Below are 15,828 nucleotides of genomic sequence, written 5' to 3' on the forward strand. Positions count from 1 at the left end.
TTTAGCTTGACTACCATACAATGATATACTCTACGTAGCAGCACACACACTGTCAATAACAACAATAATTGAGTAATAAAAAGTACCTTTTGTTGTTACTAAAATACTACCGAACTTTCTAAGAAATTCATTATTTTGTTTATAAATTGGGATTGCTTGCACGTGTACTATTTTTGACCATGACTGATGACCATTTCATGGATTATCTATATATACACTTTCATTTTTCTCAGACCTCAGTTGCTCACAAGCCTTCAAATTGCTCTGGAAGCAACTAAGAAAATTAATTCTTTTATCACCAAGATGCTTCAATCACAAGATATGAATAAAATAAGTAAAAAATACAACAAAATTACCTACTCGTGCAGCAAAAACCGTCAGACTAAAATAGCAAACTATACTCAATAGTGTTCAAATAAGATTCTTTTTGTAATTCAGATTTTTCTACTGTCCAATTATTATCGAAACCTCTCTATAACGCCATAAGTTGCACAGTCCCTTCAGTGTCGTTATATAGAGTTTACACTGTATTATATGTATATGTACCTATTTATGGCATAATATACATTTCCATGGTCTAAGTTGTAATATTTTTAGATATTAATTATACGTATTTGGTGATTGCCACTACAATTGCAACCGTACCATACAAAAAGAGACTTCAGCAACAGGTTAACCCTCGGCAAGCATCGGGCCTCTTGGAAACGGCGGATTGTGTGTATCAGCGTAATATAATATAATTTGCGTTACTTAATTACCATTTCACATCTGCAGCTGATTACAGATGGTTAAAATAATAATAAACGATATTAATTTAATTATAAAAAAAATACGTTTATTATGGAACATAAGATAGCCAGCTTTCAGTTATTCCAACCATTGGCAAAGAAGACAGAGGGTGTAGGCCGAGCGAAAAACTCACGGTACTCTTTTAAAAAAGAAAATCTTCAAACAATACTTATTTTAAAACAAAGCGAATCAGTTGATACCCCCGCACAAAATTTAATGCATTTAAACGAAGACGACCCTTTAATACTGAACGGAGAGTTCTTTCTTTTAAAACTAAATATATTTATCTCTAACACATTGAATGAAACAAGAGATTCCCTCGCGATGGAACTAAATTAAAATATAATAAGTATTTTTAGCAAGCTATTACTACTCTACTTTCTACCTGTTAATATTATAAAATATATGAAATTCTCTCAAACATAGCATCGATTTAATCAATTAAAATGCATACCAATAAAAGTGAAATATAGTTACAACTTACGACCAGTAAATACGTTATTGCTAGCTTCAGGCTACTATTATTGTTACTATCGGAAAGTGCCTTAATTTTACTGAATGAAGTTTTGGATATAATTTGTTGAGGAGTTCTCTATCATCCTGTACTAAGGGTTATAGTTGCTTGAACACAAGAGATGTGTAATATATCCGGTCAATTAATAGCCATAGGCGGTAATTTTATATTTTAAAGCAAAGTTACCGAATCAAAATAGTCAACATTATTCACTAGTTTCACGAAGAATTGAAGTCTTCATTTTTGGCATTTGAGTTATGATTCGATTGAGTTGTAATGTTTTGAAGTGATTAATCAAAGTAATGATTGATATGTATTTAGAACACGAACTGTTATTAAGCTGTAGACAGTAACACGATGGAGTATTCAGAATACTTATTTAACAAGAGAATTCACATTACCAAGAAGCTCACCGTTTCGACCGATTAATAAAATCCCGCTAAATTCTAATAAGACAATAATCCTACGATATGTGCAAATATATAATTTGTTTAACTACCAAGGTATATAAATAAGTATACTATTATTTTTTTGTAGCAAAACGTGTACAATTAAAAGAATTCAGAATGAAAATCTATTGGAAGAGCCATCCTCGAATAAACAGTTACGCAAACGATTGAATGAACGATTCTTGATAAGATCTGAGGCACCGAAATAATGGCAGACGCTCCCGGCACGTGCGCATCATACTCGTCTCTAACTATTCATTGAAGATAATAAAAAAATAATAACATATTACATTCGTTACCGTAGTCGCTTTAGGCTCTTTACAAAGGTCAAAGTTTTCAATTCGTTATAACGACAGGGGCCGTAGATGAGCATACAACATACTATATTATAAAGTTTTTAAAATAGATTACATTGCAATTTTTTATCATCTTGCAAAAGTACCTTCAATACATAAAAGCCTAAGCTTAGAAATTGATATCTATCGAGTACGAGCTAATTAATTAACAGAAGGCGATTTCGCAGCTCAGAAAAACTATTTAAATACTCAACACGAATCAAGAGATTCAAGCTAAAAGATTGCAACTAACAATTTGGTTTGTAACGTTCCAGCAATTCATCAGCTGAGGGCATTTGCCTGCGGGTTCCCTTAATGGTCCAAAACATAAGCGATTTGCATTCATTTACTATAATATTCTAACAAAGTATTATTTGTTTCCTATTATCCATTATAAACATTTTAAGAAAGAACAGTTTTTTAAGGATACATTAAACTCGACGTTTCGAGTGCTTTTCATATGCGTAACATACATATATATACATGCAATAATATTATATTTCTCACAAAATATCAAATAAACTGCTTGACCAGCTAAAAGTTAATAAAATTTTACGACACGAGCTATTTTAGGAATGTAATAGCGTTCGCTTTCCTGCTTTCAACAAATATTTATAGAGGAACGCAGGGGTACAGTGCGGTAAATATTCGCCAAACCTTATCGCGTATACCACATGGAGTTGTCAATATAAAGGCAGGTGGGGTGGTACGTTATTGTGGCCACCACTCCCATCAATATGGAATATATTATTTGAGTCTACTGAAATTACGACATAGCGCGCTCGTAAGCATTGTCAGCCGATTGGCTTTACTCGTTTTTTATATTCCACTATTAGTAGAGAGCCTTTTAAAAATGTTTCGCACAATCTGTAAACGTTGAGAAGCGCATGATCCCTTACGTATACGCCTTATGGAGATCCATCCTCGGGTGAGATGACAATCGGCTTCTTTGATATTGAAGCATTAATTAGCAAACGTTTCGAGCAGCCAGCAGAGGTATCTCTTCCTAATCAATTCCCACTAGCGTGCAATAAAAATGAATTACGACTTTGTCTATTTTCGTCGGTAATTAATGTCAGTTGTCTAGACTCGCAGAAAAATGTATAATTGAGGTAAGTTAGAATATTTGTGTCGGAAAGATTGATTGATCTATCGGGATATTTCAAACGAAAATAGCCTTATAATTATGTGATTTTAATGTAATAGATAAAATCAACAAATCTTAATATTCAAAAAATTAATATTCTAAATACAATTAATGTTTGATGACATTTACGATATCTAGATGGGATAATAGGAAGGTTATATCTATTTTCTTCAATTGGCTTAATACTATCTACATCCCTTCACGCTAGTACATAACATAATATTGTATTTCTGTTAAAGTATATTTTTAATGACGAATTTACTGCTATCTATAATACGATAGACTAGACCACACCACGACTGAAATTAAATGAAAATGTTTTATAGTATTTGTACGAGTTACGGTGACTTTATCTTCCAATAAATGAAAAAAAATTAATATTAAAATCACACTGTTGAGTATAAAATATATTGTTGACCCGCAGAAGAGTAATGTAATTTAATGTAATTACGAGAAAAGTATACGTAGGCGACTTTTTAAAAATATTCACGCTAGTTATCATCGATAATGATTTATTGCCTTGCGCATGAGTTGGGCCAGATTAAGGTCTGTTAATATTAAGTTTACGAAGTGCGATCAGATTTAAAGGTATTGTGTTCCGTATTGCTTCTTCATTAGAGATTTATGTTAATTTTTTATTCAAAATTACTTTTCTATTTAATATAATTACAGATAAAGTATTAACGAATGCCAAAAACGTAAAATATATTCAATATAGTAATAGTTTAAGGCGAATAAAAATGGTTGAATAGTACTTGAACTAAAATTTCTTACTTAAAAGGAACAAATCGGTGGCTCTACATCCTGTTTAAGTCTGCACCTCAGATTCCAGTATCTATTTCATGATCATTTGTCAACCTAAAGGCAGGTAGCTCAAACTCTTGTGCCTGACGCCCAACGTCTACTTTTTGGGTCTAAGGGATGCCATGTTCACGATATTCTCTTTCACCGTACGAGCGAATGGTAATGCGCACTTAGAAAGAAAGTCCGGTGGAGCAAAGAAGCCACTAGACCAATACTCTCAAACATATTTATAATTTATCTGTAGATATAATGGCTACCTAGCCACAAATATGGGACACAATATAATATTCATCAACATGTACAACATAACACATCAACATCAACCCGAAACAGTAACACTATGTAGTGTGTACCTTAGATAAGATAAGCCTAATACTAATAAATCTATTGTTCATTCATTTATCGAGTCCCTACTATTGGAATGGGAAAAGAGCAAATAATATAATGTTCGTTTGAGTAGGGATCGCTAAATTGGAAGATTCTTATATTACGGTGGCTCTCTCTATTCCTATTGATTACAAACATCGTGTTGTTTTTGTATCATCAGCGAAAGGGCAGATACGCAGATGGGTGATGGCTTTTATTATACGACGCCAACAGCTACGATTACCATTGATTTATAAAGCTTTCTATACTATGTAAACACAGAGATAGACTTTTGTTTGATTTATTTTGTGCATACGTATTCTACTGTCAAAAGCTATAAATATCTCCAATCCGTTGCATAAGGTATCTTTAATTTGAGCCATAAAATGCGGTAACTTATCTTGTTATAAAATAAACCGAATCTAGCCCTCATTAAATCATTAATTACCTCAAAACACTGTTAAATAAAGTAAAACTTGAATTGACATAGCAACACTCAGGTAGTTTATGTGTAAAGTGTTTTATATTAATAAAATAATTAACTACTGATTGCTGGAACTATATCATGAGTGGGTGTGGTTCTTCGCACGGTATAATTTATGAAACTTGTTATTCGTGAATAGATTGTTTGGGGATTAATTCTGCTGAAATAGCTTTCTCTTGTGTACTCTTTGTATGATGTCCCGTGTAATGAAATTAAAGGTGGCGTCAGCCTTAGTTTTCATTGTTTTACATACTTTTTTAATGTAGTAGCAGCGCATACTGAAGAGTATTCCTTAATTCTGTATACGGAAAGAGTCAACATGCATCCGATTACTATAAAGGACAGCATACATACAGAGAAGAGTTCCCCGAAATCAATCATAAGAACCCCTTGCTTCTTAATTGGCGTGTTGCGCTACCATTGAACCGCTGGCGTAAAGGGGTGAAACAAAAAATACAACAAAACCGCGCCACACATGGCCGATGAACCATACGGCAACTAATACTTATTGAATGTTATTTTTACGATAAAATCGGAAACGTCGTTTTTTACTCCAATTAATATATCCTAGTGTATCCGCTGACATGCCTTATTATCTGACAATAATTCTCTTTTGTGGCAAAATGTGTTTAGATTGGCTTTGTATTGCAATTTGTTTCTCCCTTTTTACCGCTAATTTGCGGAGGGCAATATGAATTACGCATGTCGTTTAATTATTCTATTTAATTTAGTCTATATCATTAGATTAACAGATCAAAAACTAGATACTTTTAACATAATTAAGAAATCTGGTTCGGTTTTGATTGAAGTGGCAAAAATACCAGAAAAATAATATTTACAAGAGAGTCACCGAGTTGTCGGGACCAGTATTGTAAAAATAAAGACTGATTATCACAAAAAGGGATTGCCTATACTTATGTTATCATTAGGTCCTTCAATTTACCACTTGACTGGCCGGTACTAGCACGGCCGGATGGGCACGATCGTGCTTTATTCTTTACTCATTCCAATCTCTGCTATAGCTAACGATCTCTTTTTTGCGATACATCCCATCTTGCCTCCATCACTATATCGTATTTAAATTATGGTTGTTGATGCTTTATCATTCACGCAATACAATGCTGGCTTTTCAACTGCAAAGTTAAGCAGTCGAGGGGCAATAGTCGCAGTGAAATGCGTCCGCTGTTTTTTCATTATTGTCATGCTTAGTAGTTTCATTTTGGAAGCGTGCGCGCACCAATCGTCACGGTGTCGCGTGGTCTGATTCACTGCGGTCCACCGCACCTTGCGCTATTTTTTGTACGGCAGGCATTCGAGGGTTCTGCATTTCAACTCTCTATATTTTACAATTTTTAGATGGAAATTTAAATTTTTTTATGAAATGTTTTACTTATCAACTCTAAGTTTCCAAATAACGGACGTAACGAAAGTAGGTACTTTACTTATGTGAGTACTCATTATGTGTATTGTGTCTTCACTTTTCATTAAAAAAATTCCTTTTGTGACAGACAGGCACTAGCATGAGGAACGGAAAAAAATAAGTTCCAAATTGTAGCCAAGCTACAATACAATAGCTAAGTCGTATCAGAAAGGGAACTGTTCCATGTTTTTATCTCCGTTTTAGGTTTACAGCATTCTTGAACCCAAAAGTAAATCACCTAGTGAACGATGACTAACTGTGATTTCATAGTTTGGGCACGAGCTTATTGTCCAAAACCCCACGTAACGCTCCACGGGTCGTGCCTGACTTTTAATTTGATTTTCAACGTGTAATTTAAATATTCTTAGAAAGACATCCACCATTATCAGATGCAACACGCTGCTATGAGATTGGATTGTGTATTGGAGTGTGTATCTTCGAAATTAATAATATGTGAAACTTTCGTATTTGCTTTACTAGTTCATGTCTAGCGAAAAAATAAATTTAGCTGTTAAATAACAGGCAATGTAATCATTATATGTAATGCATACTTCCAACTGACGATTCCAACTATTATTTCTCTTGAGGCATCTCTGTACAATTCAAGGAGGGATGTATTATATAACGCAACGTATGTCATCAAAAAGGTCGTTTAAAAAAGGTTATGAGGGTGGCGACGTGTCTTGCAAGAACAGGTGAAACAAATGCCCCGTGCTTCAAATGTCAGATCAATTAGACTGTCTCTATTAAGGTTATCTAGTTTTCAAATGTGTAAAACTGTTTTACTGTTAGCTTTTTTTGCACAATACCAATGTCATGTCACCTTTCCTTTCTCTTTTCTAATAATTATTTTACGTGTCCTAAAGGACCTGTACTGAGTATTTTTGTCCCAGCTTTTGATGACAAAAGAGTATGAATTTTCCAAAATCTAAGTATACGTTTACCTTGTTTTAAACTCATCTTTCTAATGTCAAAGAACGTTACTAGGGCTTAGTGTAGAGAGGCAGGAAGGGCTTGAAATTATTCTCTTATATTTTCAAAGTTAATTCATTATATTGAAATACAAGTTCGAAGTAGTTAAGTAGAATCGTCCTTCGTTATTGTTAAGAGAAATTTCCCTCGTGAATTATTTGAATGAATCTCCTCTTCATTGTTATTAACGGCAACTGTAACTATTATTAAACGCTTTTCATATTCGTTAAAATTGCTTTATAATCGCGGAATAATTTTGATTTATATTTAACTGGAGTGTTAAACGTCCATAAGAGTTGTTGTAATCACTCTACTTACGGGAGAGATAGATTTGTGCCGTACACGATAATGACGCTAAAATTACAATTTAATTCTCTTATAAGTAACATGGGAGGTCAAAGAGTATAAAATGTAGGAGACGACAGGTGAGGCTACGAGCGAATGGAAGATTTTGTAAAAAACTATTTAGTCTCTAGTTAAATTAATTAATAAATCTACTCTCGAAGGCGTTTTTATTACAATAAATATATTTTTTTGCCATTTTGTCATTAATTATTAAAAAAAAACCCTAAACCTACTTCATATAAAAGTTAATAAACACCTTTAAAAATGTTAAGTATTAGATGCTTTGTTTGCTTTTAACTCCGTATTGACTGAATAGTTTATCCTTTTAGTGGATGAAATAATCTTTGTCCAGCTTAATATCGAAAAAATTCGTTTACCGACTTACCACAGTTCTGTTTACGTTGATAACCTTAACAAAAAGATGGCATGCAGTTAAGTACCATGTAAAACAACAGAAGTCCAATTTTCTTAGTCATTAATCTCTTCAGTATGTTCAAGATTGTAGGGTAACTCTGCTTGATACTTTTAGACCTAATATCTGTTTTGGTCTCCTCCTACTCCTATCCATATACGAATTTATATTAAATACATTCTGAATTTTAACCGAAAACATCACAACGGTTGGATTATTTAATTAATTCCAATCAATGCCATGGAAATCAAGTGAAATGTGAAAATGTGAAATGAATTCAATTCGAATGCCAATACATGTCAACTTTGATTTTTGTTGTACTTCGGAAGGGTGTGTGTGGGTGACAAGCACAAGACAGAAGTGTCTTTGTATGAGGGCCAGCGTCTGTAAAATTATGCAACCATAGAATTAATTAGTTATAATTAAGATTTAATTTATTTATTTGATGAGCAATAACAATAGCTCATCAGTATGCTAATGAATTGTAAGTGTAGTCACCCCAGTCGCGTGTTTGAGCGGTCGCGAGCTTTCTACCGCTAACGGTCGACGCGTGCGCACCGCACCTGTCCCGCGACCCGCACGACGTGTGGTTAGCGTCCAATTGCACTTGCCTTTTACCATTTTAAAATAGGACTTTTATTGCAGAGGGTAATTAAAATTGGTCACCTCACGAGTCCATGAACAAAGTAAGGGTTATATATCGATGTTTCTAATGAAGAACACCGGTTTTGCACCGACCGCGGTCTTCAGGAGCAGTTAAGGTACAAGCGTAGGACTTATTTTAAATAAAAATAAAGTTGCTTACAAATAAAATAACCTATCTGTGGAAGGACACTTATAAATTTGCAATTTACAGGTTTACTAACGATAATCCGATAACGTATTTCTTTCTTATTGTGTAATAAATAACATTAATTATAATGCAGCTGACCTTTGATTGGTTCAGAATGGTCCCAATATGTCCCGGAAAAGGATACTGTTGGAAACACCTTTAAAGTTCGAAGGCTCTATCCAGACGGGACAAAGAAATTGACCGTTGGGGCAGGTGCGGCTACACCTGTTGCGAGCGGCAACCGTTAATTCGGTAATGTGTATGATTCAATCAATGAATTTCTTTTTATGTAACTTTTGAGCAGGTTCATTTCTGCTATGGACGATGACACAATCACTAATGTTTTTACAAGATAACGTTTGAATAATGTACTAAATTTGCTGCCGTTAAGTTCTATGCTTGCGTCTGCGAGGTATATTAGTTAGTAAAATCGGTTTTATTTGAAATAATTATAACAATACAGTAAGCGTAAATGTCTTTCGACAACAGCATACGGTCGTCCAAGGTACCTTTCAAGTCGACACTTCAGGCTGAAGATGTGAGCTTGATCAGAATGGCGAGCGACCAACTTTTCTGCATAAGGTTTTCTCCTTAGACAATTTTAACGGAGCACGAAGACTGCATATTTTCTCTTACCATTAGGTACCATGTCCATCTGTTCTTCATGTAGGTAATAACTTTTTCTAGTTAGTAGTGGCTTAGTTAGTTCGTTTCATATATTATTATTATTAATGTAAGTTATGATATTATGGTGAAAAGATACTGGTTTGTTCCGAGTCACATTAATTTTTGTTATTATTTTTTTATGTTCAAGTAAATAATAGGGTTTATTTTGTAATTACTCACATAAAATTTAAATAAAGCTGTCATAACAGTTATCTATATAAAAATCATTCAAATTAATTAGAAAATCAATAAACAAATAACGTTATTTAGAATGCCTATATACATATGTACCGCTGTATCGACCTAGTGGAGGACCTGATGCAGTTGAACGCAACAGCGATTGGCGGGAAGTGGAACAAGACGCCGGAAGTTTTTTAGTTTTTTTAGAGGAGTGAGTGAGTGAGCATAAACATAAGTAAAGTATTTCACGTAGCCAATTTAGAGATGTGTTGTTTTATTGGATTAGGATATATACGATATAAAGATACGGATTTAGGTTTTTAGATAGTAATTTCATTAGAATTTGCAATATCGTTTATCGTATCTCTTCGAAACACAACGCCATTTTGCATTTCCAACGCAAACTGTGTAATATTATTCAAAGTATCATAACCGTATAAAATACTAAGAAAACAATAACGTATAAGAGATAAACTTTCCAAACAAATTATTTCGAACGTGAGACTTATCTGCTGATAACTACACTTTGCTGACATAATATAAACTGTATCAACCTTGTAATAAAAGTGATTGTAATGTGGAATAAAATGGACTACATTTATTGGGAAAATGATGACACGTGCTTGGAGCTAGAATGGAATAGGGTTTCTATAACAACAATTTTTTTTAAACTAATTCTTTACGATGTATTCTTTTAAAACCATAATCATTATGTTGTTACTTGAACAGAAATAATCCTTTATATGAATAAATGTTCCGCAATTATCCTATACAATTTTGGACACAACTGTTGTATACTTGTTTAATTAGCATACTTAATTTTTTTCAATCCAGGAATGTACTAGGCAGGTGTTTTGTCAAGAACTAGAACATTAAAGCATAGTATACGACGTATAGTAAAATTAGTTCAACCTGTTTTTACCCCTAAATTCTTTCCTCTACTAAAAACGTATGAAAAAACGTATTTTGTTTACGTATTTGTATTTATTCTCATTTCATGCTTTATCTAATCGTTGTTAAAAGCCTATCAAAGAAGATATAGAAATAGAAGGAAATTACTGAATTTTCTCTGTGTTTAAAACTTTCAACAAAATGAAATGGTCTCATCGTGCACAGCCCTGCATATAACGTAATAAAATAAGTACGTTAGGCGTTTCTGATCGATCGGCGAGGTTTTGCATCACGGATAGAATTACACTCTGCTATTTGTTTATGGTTTGATTTCAGATCTATACGATAGTAAGTTACTACTTATATTTCTAATAAAAAACATAAATAGCCTGGCCGATGCTCTATATAATATTCGGTACAAAGTAAGTCTGTCTTTATGATGAATTCTCAACGCAACATGAAACAAAATAAACACTTTAATATTAAATTATGCGAACATTAGCTCTCAGTGTCATTTGAACATATAAATGGCATATCACTTTAACGTGGTAGTCTATAAACACTTTTATTTATTTGATAAGTGATATCGGGTAACCAAAACGCACTTATAAATGAAATATCTTTTGAGTAAATCAATAATTTCTCTCAATCGCGCCAAAAATAATAATCGGAATTCGCTCAATCGAATCCTAATATCGATTAAATACGACCGCTGCTTGAATTAATCGATAATTGTGCATAAATCATCGCTGTTCGATTTACTGAGTGAGATCGGGGTGCGAAGAGCTAATTTATCGCTGGGTATAATACCTGGATGGCGTGTCTCGGGTACATAACTCGATTCACAATCCCTGTTTATGATAGTCACTTCACGGATCGGTAGGCGATCTTGTAATAAGTTATTAGTGGATGAGTTTCAGCTTAAAAATATTTTTGTCTTAATCTGTCGTGACTGACGGGCCCTTCAAACATCGCAATAGGATAAAGAAGACTACAACGTATGAGAGGCACTGGTTAGATAAAAATATATAATTATTATTGTTCTGAATGTTGTTTTGCGTTATATCAACGAAATTTAGTTTGAATTACATTTTTTGTATTTGGAAACGTTACCAATATTAATTAAATTCCGAATTAGACAAAATATTTCCTCTCCCATGAAGCAGCAGAAGCACAAACCTGCGTCTAAAAAACTTAAGTGGTCTAAATAAAAATGTATTATATTAATAAAATATAAACCTAACAAACAACCTTTTAGCCGAAGAAATGTATCCGTGAATTATTAATATTCGTGAAAACATGACAATTCCCAATAAAACCGATATTCATCATTGGTTGCTATCTTATCTTTTTTTCCGTGTATTAAATTACTTAATTATTTGTAATCTGATTTTTATCAAGTATTCTAAATATAATATGTACTTAAAATCAATCAATAAATATGTAAAACCCACACCCACCCAGTCCGGCAGTGCTATCAAAGTTTTTTTAAGGCGAAATGGGAGCAATACTCATCAGATATCGATACAAAAAACGCCGACATCGGACAAAGGCGCCACCTCGATTACACCCTATGACAAAGCACTTTGAACACTCCATATTGATCCTAACATCTCGTCTATTTTGTTGGCTGAATTGGATTTTTTGTTGCCTAGTGTTAAATGAGTTGTGTCGAAAGAGTTGCCAGCGTGCCTATGAGGTGGCACGATTTAAATTTGGAACACTATTGTTAGAGGACGACGTAGTATAAATAAATCTAGCTATATTATGCTTGGTAACTCGTCTGGCTTCTTCTAGTATCTTCCTAACTTTACAAAAATGTTTCAATATTTTAGCGATTTTATTATAATAGGGCTGCTAACTGTGGCCCTGGGTGATTTTTGAAAAGTTGTTCTTTTTTTGTTCCTTTTTACTTACAGGTTTAGAACGTGACATTTAGTAACAATTACTAATTGAAATGATCTGATAATCATCAAAATAACCTTAATTATATTATGGTATAGGTTTTCTTTATCCTCAGACCATTCAAAAATAGTATATTTAGTGGCCTGTATCCGACCACCCAACTAGCCCACATATAATTGTTCCTATAAACATTTATAATGTCCGGCGATTGACGCTGAACTATAAATATAAAACTTATACAGGATGTGTTCTTTTATTAAATTACAATTATTCAGTGAAATTTTAAAACTATTTAAGAATAGTTTGTGTTGTGTGTTGTAGAGAAAGACATCGGCCAGAGTTCTGTATTAATTCTGGTCACTTTTCGTATTTTTTCAGTTCTTTTAGATAGTAAAGCTTGTAACTTTACTTTTCAAAATTACTAGAAAACAATGTGGTGCAGAGGACTGTGTAGAGTCATAACGCACTTAACTAGGGCCAGCCCTATGTATACAATTTATGAATATACGTGAATTACATTAATCACAATTATGTGAACGATATAACATAATTGATTAATATCATCAGTATGTGGTGAAAGGTTTCGTTAACAATTACCTTTGAGGTAACTAGTTGAGTGGGATGTCCGAATTGATAAGTTTATTACAATGCAGCCGCAAGCTAACACTCTGTTTTGGATTTCGTATTATAAAATAATGAATAATGTAAGAATGTATTGTTTTATTTCTCTTTTATAATTGAAGTACTATATTAGTAAGCATAAGTAAGTGGAATTCCTGGGGTCCTTAGCACGGGCAACATTTCCTCGTTGACTTACCCAAAGCACCAGATTTGGAGTCTCAGGTACTATGTACCAGCCGCCGATTTAAACTTTAGTAAGCGCCTGTGCACTTGAACCCCACGGCCCAAGAGTCTCTTTTGTAATTGGGGTTCATATTTCACATACAAAATATGTTATTTTTCGATTGAAGCAGACAAAAAAATATATGTGAAATAGAAAAAGAAATCTTTAGTATATTGACTTTACAAAATGTGTTTTTAAGAAAATGAAATGTTCCAATAACTTCTGTAATTAATTTAATCAGAGGTGTGAGTAGTTAATTAGTTCACTTCCTCAAAATTTGTATACTATATACCTACACTTCTCTCTAAATTCGCGATGTTCAATACGGAATAAAATCTGGACAACTTAAAAAAGTTTTTATGCCTGCCAAATATAAATTTATTTATATAATTACAAATATATTGGATAAAATTTGTCGGATTCATTTGAAAAATGAAGTGCTGTTCAATAAAATAAATTCCTTCGGTAAATAAAAAAAAAAATAAAAAGCTGCCTTAAATTCTTCTCAGTCGTATTCTTTATTACTGAACGTCGAATTATGTCCAAAGTGAACTAAATATTTTTGACTGGTTGTCGTAGAGGCTCGTCCAAATTTACAGTCGATCCAAACGTTAAATATTGGTATGAATTAAAAAAATTTGCCAAATATTTTAGACAGATGTTCTGAAACCAATAAGAACTACGATGTTAAAGCGATGATGATCTTGTGTACTCCGCCTTACGTGCAGGCTACCGTATTAGGAGTTATGATCGAGAAATATTCACGGTACTAAACGAAGGTGTGACTTATTTTTATGAAGCAGTCTTTACTAAAAGTATCATAGATAATTGAGTAGGGCTTACTTGACGAGAAAAAGGGTAAATAGCAGATTTTTAGAGTTCCGTTTCCTCCTTTGTATTAATACTAATAGAAAAAATAATTGCACTTTTCCATATTATCAGCGTAAATGTTTCGTTACCGATTACTTTACTACTGAAAGTATTTATACCAAGTTACCCTTAACTGATTAACAGTTTGACCTGCATTGTATGTGAATCAAGTGCATACGTTTTTTTATTGTAATAAAGAGAATTGTTGTTTCTCGGGAGGAATAAAGTTTTTTTTAATTTATGACGGAACTTATTACAAAACTTTTTAACTTGATTTCATTGCATTCGTAATTGGATAACAAGCGTCATAGAAAGAGCAATTCTGGAAAACGATTCCACAGATGGCATTCCAGGACTTCCATGCAACAATGTTGTAGTAATATAGGATGTTTTCTCGGTTAATTAATAAATACAATTTGTTATAATGAATGACAATTAGAATACTTTTACTTCGATATAATAGGTTATGAGCGCATGCAAATGCATTTAATTTTAAAATATTCAATCAATTGTGTGTAACTCACCCAAACTACAACAGTTTTTAGTCATAGTAACAAATTTGACCAAGATATTGTTTTTTTTAATTTTAAACAAAAAATTAATATTTACCTCAATAAATTACTAAACATACGTTGTAAAAGAATAGTACCTTAACCGAAGGATAGACTATATGTTTATGTAAATTTTAAAATGGAAAGCTTAAAGTACTATTTCAATAAAATACAACACCCAAAAATAATAATAATAATAATCTTTAATAATAATAACTGTTTTTAATAATTAAAATCTAAGCTGACAATTCGACTACTGCCGTTTTATAATTAGGCTTTCAATCAAATCAAATGTATTCAGTCCAGTAAACATACTTTTATTTAGCACTGAATTTCCCAAAATCAATAAATTTTAATCTACAACAAGTGCACCATAATATTTTAGTAAATAAGTCTGTCTACGATAAATGAGAACCTAGCGTTAATAAAGCATCGATTAAAATTAACAATTTCCAGCACCTAATAAATGTCTGCCGAGATTCGTAACACAACCAGTGAATTTCAATGAACCGATTCGCGCATCCTTAAAGGATAAAAGAGTCGATTTATCGCATCCCTTGCAACGTCCCACAACTCTTTTCCACAGCACACGAGGAACAGTTTGCATATCGAACATTAGATTTACTGTCTTCACTTGTATTAATTATTATAATTAAGCTTTCTTGAATTTATGAGAAATTCATCGCAGTAAAAATAGATGTCTTTGCTATGTTATCTATCGTATTATAACACCCGATTTAAAGAAAGAACCAAAGAAGGTAGGTTTGGAAGTCAGAACACCTTGACTGAGCCCTGGATGTGTTTCACTTAAAACAGTGTAGGAAAGTCGCACTTGCGTTTGTTAAAATGCCTACTGCACGTTTTGTGCTATCTTGGTACGCCACTGTAAGACAATTAAGACTTAATACTTTCAAGTGAAGTTGTTTTATGCAAATAGGCGCCGCGTTGCGTGTTCACGCCTACAGTTCGAGACGGTTATACTTAAAACGGTGCAATAAATTGCAGCGATTGGTTCATCTACGCTGGAGACGATCAGGCTTTTATTGACCGTG

This window comes from Pieris rapae, chromosome 10, assembly GCF_905147795.1.
Source record: "Pieris rapae chromosome 10, ilPieRapa1.1, whole genome shotgun sequence".
NCBI classification, from domain to species: Eukaryota; Metazoa; Arthropoda; class Insecta; order Lepidoptera; family Pieridae; genus Pieris; species Pieris rapae.